This window comes from Balaenoptera physalus (genome assembly GCF_965194825.1).
Source record: "Balaenoptera physalus genome assembly, chromosome: 17".
NCBI lineage: Eukaryota > Metazoa > Chordata > Mammalia > Artiodactyla > Balaenopteridae > Balaenoptera > Balaenoptera physalus.
In genome coordinates, this window is record NC_138895.1 from 79,282,916 (window position 1) to 79,299,751 (window position 16,836).

At 55.9% G+C, this 16,836-nt stretch overlaps 1 protein-coding gene across 3 annotated transcripts in view; it reads left to right on the forward strand.

Annotated features, from left to right (window-relative positions):
- The window catches only part of KHDRBS3 (KH RNA binding domain containing, signal transduction associated 3), a 166,715-nt gene extending 165,818 nt beyond the window's left edge, over window positions 1-897 (forward strand). For 2 of the 3 annotated variants that reach the window (XR_014255694.1, XM_082433853.1), the window contains one exon: window positions 305-897. The gene's annotated coding sequence lies outside the window, so the exon portion shown is untranslated. Of the gene's footprint in view, window positions 1-302 lie in introns of all 3 variants that reach the window. The other variant, XM_082433854.1, reaches the window with a different exon arrangement.
- The last annotated feature ends 15,939 nt before the right edge of the window (window positions 898-16,836 follow it).

Below are 16,836 nucleotides of genomic sequence, written 5' to 3' on the forward strand. Positions count from 1 at the left end.
TTTTAGTTCGGGAAGTTCCGCGTGAAAAGAGGCGTGGCCATTCCGAAAGCCTCCTTCCCGTACACGTGGCGGGGAGGAGTGTCGTCGTCCCGTGCTGTTTAATCATTCATCTGCCTCCCTGAACACAAATACTTTATGTCCTGAATCTCTACAATTCTGTTTTGCATTGTTTTCCATAAGTATTCTCATTCCTGTCAAATTTCAGTTTGCCTGCTTCCTCTGCCTAAATCCTGCCGTTCCCACCAGAGTGTAAATAATTTGTTACTTGAAGTATACAAATACATATCATTTTCCTCTCTTTCAGGAACTTTCCTTCCAATTATGGACTGCTTAAGAATAATCAACTCACCAACGTGCCTAGTCAGTAAATGAATTCACTTGAGAACTTGAAAATCATCCTTTTTTTTTTTTTGTGCAACTTTGTGTTTCATGAAATGTTTTATAAAGTAGTATGCTTTTTAATTTGGAAAGTCTGTTTGAAAAAGGGAAAGAAAATCAATTTCTTTGTCTCCTCATAACAGAAAACAAATGATTTGTGTATTGCTTAACAAAGGCTGCCCATTTCAATCTCTTCTACTTTAATATAAACCTAGAAAAACAAAGGCTTGTTATTTCAGCCCAGCTCTAAATTCTGCACACTTGAGAACCATATATGGCTGCAACTCACAGCTCACAAGAAGTCAAGCGTCAGCGCAAATTCCAGCTTTGAAAATGATTTATCCAACTCAGTTATGGACCAATAAAGATGAACATGTTATGCCAAAAGTACGCCGCCACATAGAAGGTTAATTATAAAGGCTTCTGCGGGAAGCGGTGGCACTGTCAGAATAGAAACCCGATTTTCATGCCTCTGTAATTTGTTGTGGAACATAAAGGTCATCATCCCCATGGACAGTATGATTCAGTTCCTTCTCTTTTCATCACTTACTGGTGCTTTGTGATTTTAATTCAGTACGCCCCGGGAGGATGCGTTTTATTCCTTCCTCTAGAAGCTCACACAACACGCTTCCTAGTCTTGGAATTTCGGAAACAGTCTTGTGCATTGTTAAATTGTCACTTTCTTACCTCAAAGACACATTCCCTCAAGGCGTTCACTTTTTACAGGGTACCGTGTTGGGAGCATTGTGTTAAAAGCACAGAACAACTTCTGATAGGTTTGCTTTTCCTTATCCTCTCGTGATGCACCCTAAAGACATGATCTTCTACTCCTGCAGTTGGCACTTTTGCGTTTGTCAGATACGTGTTTCTCCATCTCAGAAGTGCAAGGAATAAAGGCCCGCGTCCCAGAGGGCAGTGCTGCAGTGAGTGGGTATGGGCGCCCACCAGAGCACGGTCAGCAGCGCCCCTGTGTGGAATTAATCCTAAACAAGCAGGAACTTTAGGACGGGCGCCAGACTGTCATGAGTGGGGAAGAATTTGAGTTCCCTTTCTGCCTGCAGCCTTTTCCCCTCCTGAGTTGGGGACACAGTCATAAAGCTGCAAGTGAGATCCCAGGGATTCGAACTGTCCAGCTCACCTCCTGTCTGTCCCCCTTCTCCCAGCCTCACTCTTGCTGCCTTAGTCTTGGCCTCACACTGTGCTGCCTGTATCACTTAAATTCACTGAGCACACATTTACTGAGAGCCTCCTACATGCTGGGCACCGCCCTGCGTGTGAGAGCACAGGACAGAGCAGAGGGGCTCCTGCCTCGAGGAGCTTACATCCCAGTGGGGGGAGCCAGACCATCACCCGCAAACCGGAGGACGCCAGGCAGTGACAGAGCTGGGGCGACAGAGCACAGTCACGGGAAGAGGGGTTAGACTTGACTTTGGGCCGTAGGGGAATAATAAGGTGATGTTTCAGCCAGGACCTAGAAAAGTAAAGAAATGAGCTACGTCAAGACACTAACAGGTGCCAGGATCCTGAGGTGGGAACACGAGGGCTGGAGGAGCCCCAAGGATGCAGGAAGGAAGTCAGGGCGGGGGCGGGGCCCGGGTGTGGAGGGCCGTCTCTGAGCTTTACTTCAGCAGGAGCTCTCGGGCACACTGAGCCAAAGAGGAACGCTATCCATCCGATATATATCTCAGCAGAATCACTTTGGCAACCACGTGGAGAAGAGGCGGTAGTGGGGCAAGGTAGGGGGACCTGTTAGAAACCCCTGCGGTGAAGGTCAGAGGGAATGCTGGCATGGCCCAGGGTGGCAGCCCTGCAAGTCCTGAGGACTGGCCAGACTTGAGACGCACTTAGAAAGTAGAGCCGATAACACTTAGTCTACAGGTTGGATGTGAGGTACAGAAAAGAAGGGGTTGGATGATGCAAAGATTTTGATCTAGAGCCATTGGGAAAATAGAAACTTCTTTCTGAGATGGGAAGATTGTAGAAGGGACTGTTTAAGATACAGATCTGAAGTTTGAGGGGAGATCTCAGCTGGAGATGGGAATTTGAGAGCCGTTAGAATATAGATGTCTTGCAAAGGTATAGCCTGAGTGTGGACATCAGAGAACAGGCCCAGGGAACATACAACACGTACAAGTCAGTGAGATGGCGAAGAACCACAGCCCAGGAAGGAGCTGCCGGGAGGTAAGAAGAGAACCGAGAGTCCTGCCCTCGACGGCGTGTGCAGAGGGGGTTTCCCGGAGGAGGGCTGGGACCCTCTGCTGCAGGGGGCAGGTGACATGAGGCAGACTGGACACAGTAGCCGCGTAGAGGCCATGCTGGCCATGCTTTGCTTCAGAGTGAGGCCTGGGTAGATTCAGGAGAGAGTGGAGCAGGCAGACCTCAGAGGTACTGGGGGTTCGCTTCCAGACCACGCAGTGAAGGCAACACAGCAGCAGTGAAGTGAGTCACAAAGGTTTTGGTTTCCCAGTGCGTATAAAGGGTAGACTGCGGTGCAGTGGAAACATGTTAAGTGGGCAACAGCGTCATGTCTAAAAAACAAGATGCATACTTTAATTAAAAAAGACTTTATTGCTGAAAAATGCTAACCATCACCTGACAACGCAGGGTTACCACAAACCTTCAATCTGTAAGAAGCGCAGATCTGCGAAGCGTAGTAAAGCGAAGTCCGCCTGTGTAGTCAACTCTTCCAAGGAGTTTGCTTTTAAGTATCGCTGGAGAGGGCTGTGGCCTCGAGATGAGAAATTTGAGAGCGTGGGAGAGAGTGAGGGTGCTGGGGAGACGCCCCGACAGGAGCACAGGAGCGGGCCTGGCCGACAGCAGCGCACATGGCGGGGATGGGCCAGGCGGGGAGGTGGGGACCGCTCGGCGGCTGGGGACATGTATGCGCACTGGGGCGCCTGCTGCCGGAGCTGTGTGACGTCGCCCTTTAGAGGCGCGGCCAGCACCCTTGGGGCACCCGCGGCTTCTCCGATTGTCGCCCAGGCCCTCCGCGATTTGGCCCCTACTGACCCCTCCAGCCTGAAATTCCCCCTGTGACGACCATCCTCAGGTGGCTCTAATTCTGTACACTGGGGTGGGGGCAGGGCCTGGCTCCCCACTCAGCCGCCCTGACTCTGTGCACCGTGTGCCCCCGTGCGTCCCCCTCACGGGGGACTGCTCGAGGCCCTTCGCCCGGACCGTCGGTACCCGTTCACTGCGTTTCACCTCGGCACACGCGTCCTGTCGGCCTGGTCACCTCTCTGCTTGCTCCGTGCTCGCTGCCGTTTCAGGACGTGGCAGGGAAAGGAAATGATGGCATACACACAGCTCAGAGCCCCCAGGCCTCACTGCGTGGCCCCCGGGGAGGGAGATCTGGGACCTGTTTGCATCACAGGGATCTGGAAGCACTGAGATTCTGCCAACTCGTGTGCCTCCTTTAAGACTTAGTGCCAGAAGCTCTGCCCCAGAGACCCCTGCCTGGTTGTCACACTGCGTTAGTCACTGGCCTCCTCGCGGGTCCTGCGCTGGCTTCACGGCCCTGCAGGCCCCGCTTCATCCCAGGTGACAGTGTCCCCAGCTCAGCCCCGGGCCAGACCCCTAACGGGGGCTGGGGAGGAGGTGTGAGAGGGTGCGTTTAGCTCTGAACAACTGGACAAAAGTCTTTCGATTTGAAATTCCACTTAACTTTTCTCCAGTTAAGCTGGTTTTGGTCCGTCTCAGCGGGCGTTCCTCCTTGACGCGTCTGTCAGCAGCAGCTTTCAAGCATGGCAGGCTGAGATAGCCATTCTAGTGTTTGATTTTTAAAGGATCTGAGCGACTTCCCGTGGTTTTAAAACTAACAGCTGATGGCTTTTTCAATGTGTATTTAACTGTCTTCAGCCCTTAGAGCTAGCTTTTTAAAGGGATGCCTTGGTGGAGTTGTGAAAATCACAACCACGACGCCGAAGGAGTTCTGCTTTCGGCTAGTCCGACGGCCCTGCCTTCGGTGCGACTTAAATCTTCTGCAAAGTGGCCCAGGCCTGGTGCTTTTGCATTGCATGATGGGAAGCTCCGACAAACGGATGCTTCTGTGCAGAAGCTAAGAGCTTCTCGTCCATGTTCCGGCCCCATGGTGATGTCCAGAGTCCCTCCCCAGGCCGCCTGGCTCTGGCCTCTCTCCCGGTGCCCACGTCCGCACCCACCTACCTGCCTTTAGACAGCACCTTCCTGGGCAGCCTGTCCCAGGTGGCTCGCTGTCCTTGCTCTGCCCTCACCCCAAACGCTCGTCCTCCAAATTGTCCCTCATTTTGGCTCATGGAGGTGACCCAGCACAGGGCATCCTCTGGAGGCACAGCGCGCTCCCTGCAGCCCATACCTGGGTGCACTTGTTATCAACTGCCGCATAACCGACCACCCCAGGACTTAGCAGCTTAAAAGAACAAACATTTACAATGTCACACATTCCCTGAGGGTCGAGAATCAGGGATCAGGGACTGTTCTGGCTCATAGTCTCTCACGAGGGTGCGAACCGTCAGCAGGGGCTGCGGACCCTCGAGGCTGGAGAATCCACTCACCGACTCACTCACGGGGCTGCTGGTGGGAGGCTCTGGCCCTTGTCCCACGGGCCCCTCCACAGGCCGCCCAAGGGTCCTCACGACACGGCGGACAGCCTCCCGCAGAGCAAGCGGTCCAAGAGAGAGAGTCCCCAAGCGAGGGGGCCACAGGCTCGGCCCTGATTTCAGAAGTCACATCACGTCGCTTCCTCCACAGGCTTGTGGTCCATCCCCCCCTCCCCGCCCCCCCCCCCCTCCGCGGGATAGTGTGGCCGGGGGACTGCTCCGGGCTCCCCCCAGCCCCGGGGAGTTACTTGACACCTCTGTGTCCTCCCCCACAAAATGGGGAGAGTCGTGCCCCCCCCTCCCGGGATCGTCAGGAGGAGGCCTGGCACGTGGTAAGCTCTTGGCAGGTGTCAGCTGTGCACTAGGATGGGAAGAACCCTGAGGCGCGCGCATGCGCAGAGGCACTTCCCAGGGGGACCGTGGACGCCACTCTCGGCCCCCCTCCCCAGGTGAAGAGCCTCAGCCTTCATTTCCATGACAGTGACCTCCTGAGGGCAGGACAAGGATTCGCCCCTCCCCACAACACTCACCACGACAGCAGGCGCCTGTGAAGTGCCCGCCAGGTGCAAGGGCCCCTTCCGCCCACCAGCGAGGGGTCCCCCAGCTGCCGGGCACGCACTCGGCGCGCTGGGTGCAGCCTCTGCAGTCCTCAGGTGTGGGTCACAGCCTTCCCTTGACCCTCGCGGCCCCCGAGGGGGCTTCGGCCCAGCTTCCCCGCTGGTTCCAGAGCCATCACTCCCGGAGGCCCTGGCCGCCTCCGCCCCAGGACCCCGGCCCCCTGGCCGCCGGCTGGGCCCTGCCTCGACCGGTCTAACCAGCCGGGAGCAAGAGGCTGCCCACCGAGGGACTCCTCACCCACTTCTCCCAGTAGCAGAGCACCGCGGTTCCAGACAGAGGCGCCCGGCCCCGTGGGTGTCGTGTTAACCCCCGATGTCCTATCACCCTTAACCCCTGGCTGCTTCTCCAGAGCCAGGCCCAGGCTTCCCCGTTCCTCTCCTTCCCCATCAGCTGAGCCACGTGGAAGCTCTCTGAGCCTCGGTTCTTCCATCGCTAAGACGGAGATTCTCTGTCGCCGCCACCTCGGGGTGCGGTGGAGGGACTCTCAGAAGCCAGCAGTTGGGGTGATAGGGTGGGGCCGGGGCGGGCTGAGCACGTGCGGGGTGCGGGGAGGACGCGCCCACCCTCACGTGGGCCGGAAGATCACACAGGGTTTCTAAAAACCAGAGCCCCTTTAGTTCTCCGGTCTAGCCTCACGTGGTATTTCTGCTCAGCAAAATGCAGACGATCTCCCCAAACAAAATGCTATGCTGTGCTCATTCCCTCGCCCAAGGCCGGGCCCCTGGGGAAGCCGCCGGCGGCTGTCGAGGGGACATCAACGTCAACACCCAAAGCGAATCATAACGCAACGGTGCAGGCAGAGGGGATTGGATCTGCTTCCCTTTGTGGGCAGGAAATTCATGATTTCCAAAGATGATGATGCAGGGGGCAAGATCCAAAATCTTCCAAAGAGGGACGCGAAGGGCAAGTCCACCGGGCAGCTGAGTCCAGAGCCACCTCGGGCCCCCGTGGTCGCCGTCGTGCTGTCTGCAGAGCAGCTGTAGGGGAAGCTCCAAGCCCAGGAAGATCCCAGGAGCGTGGGCCCTGTGTAGGCCTCTCTGCCTGGTTTCTCTGGATTGAAAGGGATTCCGAGTTCATAATGGGAAACCACAGACTATTTTCATAATGACCACACATGCCCTATCAATCTTTCCTAAGGCTGTGCAGGCTTGATCCAGGCGAGCTGTTCCTTCCCTTGCTTAACTTCTCCATCTTAAACCAAATGGTGCAACTGTATCACAGAATATTCACCTCCCTAGATACTTTTTCCTACACGTCTATTATACTGAATAATTTAGGTCAAGCTGTAGATACCTTAGAAAAACTTTTGCATTAAATATCAAACAGTGTGCCTATTTTCTCTGCTTCTGACTTGCCAACAAGTGTTGTTAGATTATTTTCCCAGTGTTTTAGATAATTTTCATCTGCTACCAAATAACGCTACACGATTATCTACATTTCTGATTGCACGATAAGCAGGGACCTGCAACCTCAGCCCGTGCTCTGCGTGCCCTGGGTCTGCTGGGGCGTGGAGCCATGGAACCAAGGCACAGGGCCTGGGGTTTGCCCCAGTCCCCACGGTTCTCTATCGCCTCCCACCCAGCCCGCTGCAGGCATTTGCTGGTAACTATTTGGCCTCATTTGCCATTTGCATTTGAAGTCCATGGCCCAAGCAATAAGGTTTTGTTCCATTCTTTCCACTGCGTGGTATGAAGGGATCAAGTTAGCTGGAAAAGTCACAACCCAGTCCTCCCTCTGTGTCACAATAGGATGGTGACTTGCACCCTTGAGCACAACATACTCCTTACACCTCCTGACTCACTGTGCGCTCAGCAGGGGCAGGACTCAAGAAAGGAGCAAGCAGTGCCTTGTCCAGGTTCCCGGTGGGTCAAGGCGAGAGGATCCCCCGAGCAGACGGCACCCAGCGCGGGAGACTGTCAGGGGCATCCCCCACCCGCCCTCGGCTGCAGCAGCCCCTGCATGTGAGAAGGGAGGGGCCCTGCCCCACTGGCCAGAGATGCCAGGAGCAATGCCCCCACCTGAGCAGGAGCCTAATGCAGAAAGCTGACCCTGCCCCACACCGAGCAGGGCCACGCGCAGCACCGGCCTCCGCTCGTCCAGACGCTCCCACACCCGGCGGGGCGGGGCTTCTCTCAACCGCGCAAGTTCTCCTTCTCCTACTTTGCTTTGAGGCTGCGCCGCCCAGAGCCTCCGTGGAGGCAGGAGCTCCGGGGTCTCGGGTCCCTCTTCGCCCTTGCTCATGCGCAAGGCTCCCGTCTCCTTTCCTTCTCAGAAGGCGCCAGAGGCCATCCCCCATCTGGAGACCTGTTCTCTCGATCCGCCGCCGCAAGGCTCTCCCAGGCACAGGGCAGGCACCCTCGGTACCCTGCGGGGTGGATCCCAAGCAAAGAGGGGCATCAGGGTCCCCTACCCCGCCTCCCAGGCAGGCCCCCCAGGAGGGGGCGGGCAGATAGGGGCCCCGCCCTTCCCAGGGTCTCTTCATGATACCAGGGCGCACGGCGCTCGTCCCAGAGAGGATGGTCCTTGTGGACGTGAGGTGGTGCCCCTGGCGTGATGGACAAATCCCCTGAGACGGACCTGCCACTCGTCCCAGCTCTGCCACCCGCTGGCCTCCTGATCTGGGGACAGTCCCCTGCCGCTAAGAGCCTCCGGTCCGTCAGTGGACGAATGAAGGAGAACACTAGCCTCGGGGAGATTGTCGAAAGAATCAAAGGGAAACCAGGTCCTGCCCGGGCTGGGCTCTGGGGCTGAGCCAGGACCCAGGTGGAGGTGGCGCGGCCCGTGGGCGGCCCGGTGGCCCGTGACCTGCAGCTGCCTGCGGTGCTGGGCCAGGAGGGGCTGGAGGAGCAAAAGGGGAGAAGAGGAGGGAACAGAGCTGCCCCAGCTCGCAGCTCTCGCAGGCCGAGCTGGCTCTTGTCTGCTCCGTAATGACTTTCTATTTTTAGACGGCAGCGTGCTCCTCAGATCGTGACCTGCTTTGTAAATAGACGCTTCACGGAAGAGATGGGCCGCGCTGGGGCCGGGGGGAGGGGCTGATGGGAGGGGGCACCGGGGCCCAGCCTCCCTCCGCCTCCAAGATAGAAACTCTACCTTGAGTGAAAAGCTGCAAGAAAATCAGTGAGTGGGGAGAGGACCAAGCGGTCTCCTGGGCCTCACCCCCTCTTCTGGGGCCACTTTGAGCGCACTGACTGCGTAAAAGTTGTTTGCTCGGTTTTATTAGCATTGTAGTAAACGCAGCCAAAAAGGTAGAGAAGAGGGGTCCGCTGGTCACGGCCCGCGCAGCCTGACAAAAAGAGGGTCAGACCAAGATCCAGGAGGAAGGAAGGGACTTCATCTCGGGGCCACTTCCCGGGGCCGGGGGCGGCGCTGGGCGCCTGGGACAGTGGCATGTTCGGTCACCCATAACCCCACAGTGTCCCCTCTCCACTCCTGGGGGATCTGCCCTCCCCTCGCCCCCAGATACTGACTGGCCCGAGATCCGGTCAGGCCGGGGCACCTCTGGGACAGCAGGTCCCCTCCCGCTCCTGGCGGGCCGCACATCCCCGCTCCTGGCATCTGGCTCTCGCTGATGACAAGTGAGGGGCAGCGGCAGGGCCACCTGTGGGCCGAGGCTCTCAAGGACGGACCTGCCTTCTCTGCCCAAGCTCCCCCTCTCGGCATCGGTGGGCTGAGGCCCAGGAGGGCAAACGCACACCTGGGAGGGGCCGAGCCACCCTGGACCCCAACGTGGGCAAAAGCGAACTTCTCTGGGGTGAGCGCGAGAGGGCAGGCCTTCCGTGTTTGGGTGGGTTTCTCTGAGTCCGTCCTCGTTCGTGCAGGCTGAGAGGCCTGTGCTTTTCTCCACTGCGCTCTGCTGTGATGGGTTCTAGGAAAGTTCTGGGGAGTGGGCTCCGTTCTCCGGGCTTCGGCTCTCTCTGGCAGGAGATGGAGGTAGTACTGCAAACCTGTCCAAATCCAACAGTACCGCAGGCTGTGTGCGGCTGGGCTTCTCGGGACCATTCTGCGTCCAGCCCGGGTCATGGGATGGATGTGGAGGGCACAGGGGAGGTGGGGGGCCGGCTCCACCCCCTCTCTGTGTGGACCCGTGGCTCCAGTGCCTCTCCTCCTGCACCCTGTTCTCTGTCTGGCTGCCCTTCCTCACATTTCAGCAGCTGGTCACGTCACCTCTCCAGGCTCAGGGCCCCCATGGCAAATCCCACAGAAACAGACGCTGTCGGCGCCCCAACTGCCGTTCCCTCGGCCGCTGGGGGTCACCGAGGCCTGTGTGATGAGTCCCTTACCCGTGGATGGCCTCTTGCCTCGAGCACGAGGCTTCCTCATGGAGGGGCCCACGCGCTGACGCCCCCCGGGAGAAATCCTCAGCCGGGGAGGGATGCGCTGGGTGGGTGTCACCGTGTTCCTTGCATCTAGGTGTGAAACTGCAAGGCGTGTTTTACCCAGTTGCTCAGAGGGACCTGGGTGGGACTGAGCCCCAGATGCCCCCAGCAGTGACCGCTCACTGACGCGCCTCCCCTGACCTTTCCCCCCTTGCCCTCTCTCTCTCTGCCCCACCTCCCCACATAAACTATTTGCACCCAAGTCCTTATCTTAGGGTTGCCTTTCGGGGGAGCCTCAACTGTAGTAGACAGAATGCCCCCAATGTGTCCATGCTCTGATCCCCAGAACATGTGAATTCGTTACCGTCAATGACAGAACAAACTCTGTCGATGCGATTAATTTAAGGACCTTGCGATGGGGAGATGATGCTGGATTCTCCAAGTGGACGCACTGTACTCACAAGTGTCCTTATAGGAGGCAAGCAAGAGGGTCAAAGTCAGAGAGAGAGGGGACGAGAGGGCGGATCCAGATGTTGGAGTGATGTGCTTTGAGGGCGGAGGACGGGGCTGTGGGCCGAGGAACACGCAGCCTCTAGAAGCTGGAAAAGGCAAGAAGATTGTCCCCTGGAGGAAGCTACTGAGAATGCTCCCAGACCTTGGTTTTAGCCCAGTGAGACCCAAATTGAACTTCTAACTACAGAAGTTTCAGATACATTTATGTCAAGTCAATAAGTTTGTGGTCATTTGTTAGATGGTCTATTAGTTTCCTATTGCCGCCCTAAGACAACTTGGGTGCCTTGAGTGGGATCAAAAATGCTCAGGTTTTGGAGAGAGGCCTATCGACCTTGACCTTCCCGGCTCCGCTAATGAGCAGGGGGGTGTCAGTGATTTAGGCCACCTCCCCATTTCTGATTTTCTGGGATTTCTAAGGTTCCTTAGGAGAAAACTCAGAAGGTGAGGGGTAGGAAGAAGCAGAGCAATTTATTTCTCATTTCCCTTAAATATGAACAACACTTTACACCCTGTGAGGCGCAGACACACCATCTTGTTGTCTCTCAGGAGAAATACATTGCTCCTACTCCTCGTGTAACTGGATTCATAGAAGTTGGTGGACTTTTATCATTTCCATTTACTGATTTCTGTGCTTTGTCTCATTCCCCATAGCAGGATTTGGGGATAGTTTTCTGCAATGCAGGCATGCCGTACAGAAGGATAAATGGAACAGAGGAGGAAATGTGGGGAAAAGCAGGTGGGGCTGAGGAAATGAGATACAGCCAGAGGAAGGTGAGATTGGTGAGGATCGTGCATTCTGTAAGGCCTAAAGGGGGTCCCTGAGCATCCCAGCAGCCAAAGCAAAAAGGGACTGAGGCTAATTGCAAGGCTCAAGTGTCCACAACATGCACCCTTCAGGGAGGACACACTGGAGCACCCCATCAGCCTGGGGGCAGGGGCAGAAGGCAGGACGGTGGGACCAGGAAGACTTCCTGGAAGAGGTGATGCCTGAGCTTCATCTTGTAGGTTGAGTGAGGAGTGTTGGTCAGATGAAGGGCTATCCAGGCGAAAAGCAGCACGAGCAGAGCACGATGGGGAGCAGATCTGCGTAGCTGGAGGAGAGGGATATGAAGCCAGGAGGTCGGGAAGGGCCCGTTGAGAAGCCCAGGATCGCTTGCTGCCTTGCCAAGGAGCTAGAACTTGACCCTGTGGGCAGTGGAGGGCCGCTTGTGTGTGGGGAGTGGTTAGTTTTGGGAAGCGGCATCCTGAGATCCACATCTTAGAAGGAGACAGCTGCCTTGCGGAAGGAGTGTGCCTCCACCCACTGGAGGCAGAGCGGGCCTCTGACAACAGTCCCTGTGAGAGAAAACACATTTGTATGAATCCAAAGCTTGCTCTGTCCCACCCCCCAGGCTGTGTGGTAAACCTTCTAAAGGGTGCACAGGAAGTAGAGCAGATCAAGGACCCGCCTATGCCTGGCGGGGGCGGGGGCGGGGGCGGCAAGGTTTGCTCCAATCCCCATTCCTCAGCCCTCCTGGCTCAGCCTCGTCCCCGGAGCCCCAGGCAGAAGCAGCGGATGAAGCCCAGGGCGTGTTCCCAGCAATGTGGAGGGACACTCTGCCCGGCAATGGCCAGTCCAGAAAGCCTGGGAGACACCAGCCCCAGATCCTGCCACCAGCTGGTGCCTGGGAAGCTCTGTCCATAGGACCGTGGTCGAGCATTCCTCCCAGCCCCCGCCCCTGCCCTGGTCTCCTTGGTCTCCACAGGGTGGCTGGCGGCTCTTCTCTAAGAAAGGCCTGCCTGCTCCTGTGCTCCCGCACTGGTTCCCTCCCCATCCCCCGAGCACAGGGCAGCAAGGAGCAACCAACCCTTGCTGCCCCTTCAGCTCCTCCCCACGCATCGGCGGCTGCCAGTACAGGGAAGGTGGATCGTCAGGCCCTAAAGATGAGACGGGCACACGGAGGCGGGACGGGTGGGCCAGCTGGCTTTCCCTGAGTGCGGTGGGCTGGAGCCAGGATCTGACCCTCCCAGGGCTTCCAGGGCAGTCCTCCTTCCACACTCCCACCTGGCGGCCTCTGTTACTGCTCCAGCCACCCTGGCACCCAAAACAAGGACGCCCTTCAGGATGAAGAGTGCAGGCTCTGCAACTGGACTGCCCAGGTGCAAACCCCAGCTTCACCTCGGGCCCCTCCACGTCACCGGGGGCGGATTATGTCACCCCTGAGAACCTCTGTCTCCTCATCTGTAAAGCAGGAGGAATATAGCACCCAATTCAGAGTTGGTGTGAGGATCAAACATGAGCTGCTATGATTATTATTAATATTTGTCTGCTGATGAACAAGACTCTCTCATAGAGCTGTGGGAGGTTAAGTGGGAGCTCCGTGGGAACCCCATAAAGGCTAAAGGCAGTCAAAGTCTTTGAGGGGCTGCAAGGCGCCCAGCACTTTGCATAGATGGGGATGGGACAGGCTCTCTGGATTCCCTCACTTCCTCCAGTTTTTGAAATTTGTATCAAGACCCTTTTGTTCGCGAGTGTCAGAAAAATCCAGAACAAGCTGGCTTTCAGTTAAAGATGAATTATTGATTCAAGTAAGCAGAAAAGTCTAGAAGATAGAGCGAGCTTATCTCTTGGATCTGGTCCTGGACTGGCTGCCGCTCAGTTCTCCGGAGTCTCAAGAGACCTTCCAGGTGAGATCCAGGCCATCCTTACACAGCAAAAACTCTGCCGTCCACTCTGATTGGACAGACTTGGATCACGTGTTGCCAGCCCCCAGCCAATCACTGTAGCCGGAGAATGCAGAATCTGATTGGCTCAGCCCCTGGGTCGGGCTCATCTGAGGGTGACAAAGTTGGGGGTACCGATACCATGAAAGGGGAGCTGCTGGGGGCACCCATAGAGCCAACAGGGTTTGAATCGGCCCAGAGGACCATGGGCAGGAAGAAAGGAGATCGTGACAGCTGGAAATCACGAAGAAGCCACTTTCGCATTTTTCTTCACATCACATCCGTTCCCGAAATTGGAGTGTGCCCATCTCAGTGTCTGGAAATGTGGTGCCTCTAGGCTAGGGTGGTCAGATTTAGCAAATAGAAATACAGGATGCCTAGCTTAATTTCAGTTTCAGGTAACAAATAAGTCTTTAGGTACAAGTATGTCCTTTGCAATATTTGGACATATTTTACCCCCCAAAATTTATCTGAGATGTAAATTTAACTGGATCGTCTATATTTCATCTGGCAACACTACAATCTAGGCTCTCCATTTGTTTTGAAGCATCCTCAGACCCTTCGGAGAGAGATTAGGCTGTTCTGTGTGGATCCAGGCAGAGCTCACACCCACGGCATTATCCTTGGATGGAGATTTTCCAGTTCAGTATGATGAGGAACCTGCCAGCAGTCCAGTGCCAGAACGAGGCAGTTTCCCAGGAGGAAGGGAGGCCTGTTTCACATTGAAACAGTTATCACCCTCCTTAAATTCCCTCGAGAAGGGATTTGCTCCCATGGATTTCTCAGCTGGGGGTTCATTTGTGAGAAGACTGGGCACGCTGGGATCTTCTCTCTTTTCTTTCATCTCTAGGCGGGACCAGAGGGAGGCAGTGATCTGGTGGAATATGCCATCACTGTAAAACCAAACCTTCCCGTGGGAGAGAAGGGGACTGTCTCGAGTTCCAGATTTGGAGCATCAGGTTGGCAAAAGTGTTGAAAAATCCTTTTAGTCACGTGGTCCTTTAACCAAGCTATTGATGAAGAGCCAATTCAGTTGCATATAAAAGAACACCCCAAATAACTGTGATTTAAACTGCATAGAAGTTTGTTTCTCTCTCAAATGTGTCCACAAATAAGTCTGATAACATAGGGCTGGTATGATGACTCTATGGGGCCCTCAGCCTCCTAGCATTCCTCCCTCCTACCCTCAGTACAGGCTTTCTTCTTAAGAGTCACCTCACAGGCCAAGATGGCTGCTGGAGTTCTAGCCATTGCCTCCACATTCCATGCTGGCAGCAGGAGGCTGAAGGAAGGACAAAAAGGATATTCATCCCAGCTAAGTCAGCTCCTCTAGCACGACCTTCTTGGAAATCTGACACAGCATTTTGGTTTCCATCTTCTTTGGACACTCCTGGCTGCAAGAGAGGCTGGACAATGTAGTCTTTTTTTTAAGAGAGCACATAGCCTGCATGAGATAATGATATGGAGGAAGAAGGAGAGAAAGAATATTGCACAACCAGCAACAGCCTTGCCTACAAGTAATAGAAGGTGTCATTTTGATCTCCACTCAAATGACTTCTGAGTTCTCCACTGGCTCTGATCTTGGACGGGCGAGATGGGGGTTTTACATCAGCTCCCTGACCACCCAGGAGTTCAGGCAGGCGCTGGATGCTTCTTCTGGCCAGGGAAAGGATTTCTGCATTTCATGGCTAGTTGCACACGGCCAGCAATTTTTTCCCAAACAAAATCTTACCTGTATGAACAACTCATGAAATTGGAGCTGAGCTGGTTAAGGCTATGCCCTGGAGCTCACCCAGGATGCCCTCAGCTGAGTCCTGGCAAACCCAGGCTATAGGAACAGACAACCTCAGAGGCCCCTTCCTATATGAGGCCCAATGACCCTAAGGCTTGATGATCACAGGGTCTTCTTTCTCTGGAGTTTCCTCAGATAGAGGCCTCCCAGCTTTCTAGAAGATTCTGCCATGGGGTGCCCTGTGGAGAGTTATAAGTAGCAGCAACCTGAACAAAGAATTTAGACAAATTAGCCTTTTCTCCTCACATAGTGAGGATCCTGAAGCTCAGTGGCCTGGAAATGGGATAATAGAGCACTAACCGCAAGCCCGGCTGAGTGTATACCCTCAGCCCCCCTCTGCACTTGAAGGAACTGAGGCCCAGAGAGGTTAAGGAACTTGTCCAAGTTTGCACAGCCGCTAAGTGCCTGAGCTGGGATTCCCACCCCGGGCGGCTGGGTTCTAGCATCCCCACGTGTGACCACCGTTCTAGAATACACACTGCGGGGCGCGGCAGCTCCACTGTGCTAACAGGGACCCCAGCTCCTTCTGTTTTCCTGTTCTGCAATCTTTTGTGGGTGGCCTCCAATCTCAAGATGGTCTCTCAGTCACAAGAAGGGCGTGGCAGCTCCAGCCATTGTGCCTGTTGTCCAGGCAGGAAGAAGGAAGAAGGGGGGATGGGGAGGGCGAAGGACGTGTCAGGGGAGACAGCCCCCTTTAAAGAGCATTACTGGGGTCCCCCTACTTGTAACTGCAAAATTAAAGTCCATTGGCCAGAGCATGCAGCCCCTAGGACACTCTGTCACTAACGTCTTAGTTTGGGTCTTCCCAGAAGAGAGCTTCAGACACAGGCTTGGCTGCAGATGGGTTGTGTGTGAGGGAGCAGAAGGGCTGTGCCACTGCCCTGCGGGCTGCTAGGGCCCAGTCCCTCTGGGATCCCCAGGAGGACACATCCCAGAATTGTCCCTCGGGAGGCCGTTTGGTGGCACTTATGCTCCAACTCCGCCCCCCTGGTTGAAGGTTGCCCTGCGCTGGCTCTCTCACTGTGAGCAGGCAGAGCGAGTGGAGTGGTCCGCACCTTCCTCCCAAAGACGCCGAGTCCTTACACCTTCTCCAGCTGTGTTTGCACGGTCCCTGCTGTCACTGAGTGTGGGAACATCCAGGGGAGTCCCAATGAGTCCCCTGAATTCCAGGCATCTCTATCCCTTCCCCGTCACCAAGTGCCAACCCCAGCTTCTCGTGCTCAAGAGTTGACTGTCGCCATCCGTATAGTAACCCCGTTCTTTGTCTGCTGGCCCAGCTGCATGGGGACCAAAGTGGCTGGGCAGCGGTTGCAGTTCTAGGTTCAGGGGAAACTTTACTGTGTTCGCTGGTGGGAGCGCCTCCCTCTGGGAACCAGGCCACTGAGTCCAGCACACGCCGGAGCTGCAGGGACAGAAAGCCAGTTTCCGAGGAGGTCACCGGGAGGACAGCAGAAGGAGCCAGCCCTCCTTCCGACCGGTTCCAGCGGCTGCGCTCAGAGTCCCGTGTTTGCCCGTGGTTCAGAGCCTGGGGCGTCTGAGGACAGAGAGCGGACATGCAGTTGTCGAGCCGGCACACGAGCTGAGCGGCTGCCCCCGGGTGCCGTGGCGCACGGTGGGCCCGGGGACCCTGTGGTCGTGCGCTGTTATTGGACCTCCTTTGCCCTTGAGTCTTCCACCTGGTTCTGCGTGGACCACAGACAGGCTGCCCCCACGGAGCCATCCCCGAACTGCAGACTAAAGAGCAAGATAAGGGATGCTCTTTTAAGCCAGAGGCCGGCAAACCTTTTCGGCAAAGGGCCAGGCAGGGAATACTTTGGACTTTCCGGGCCATAGGATTTCTGTCCCAGCTGCTCGACTTGGCCCTCGTAGAGTGAAAGCAGCCGTAGCCACCAGGCGTGGCTGTGCACCCAGGAAACGCTGTGGGCAAGAACAGCTGTAG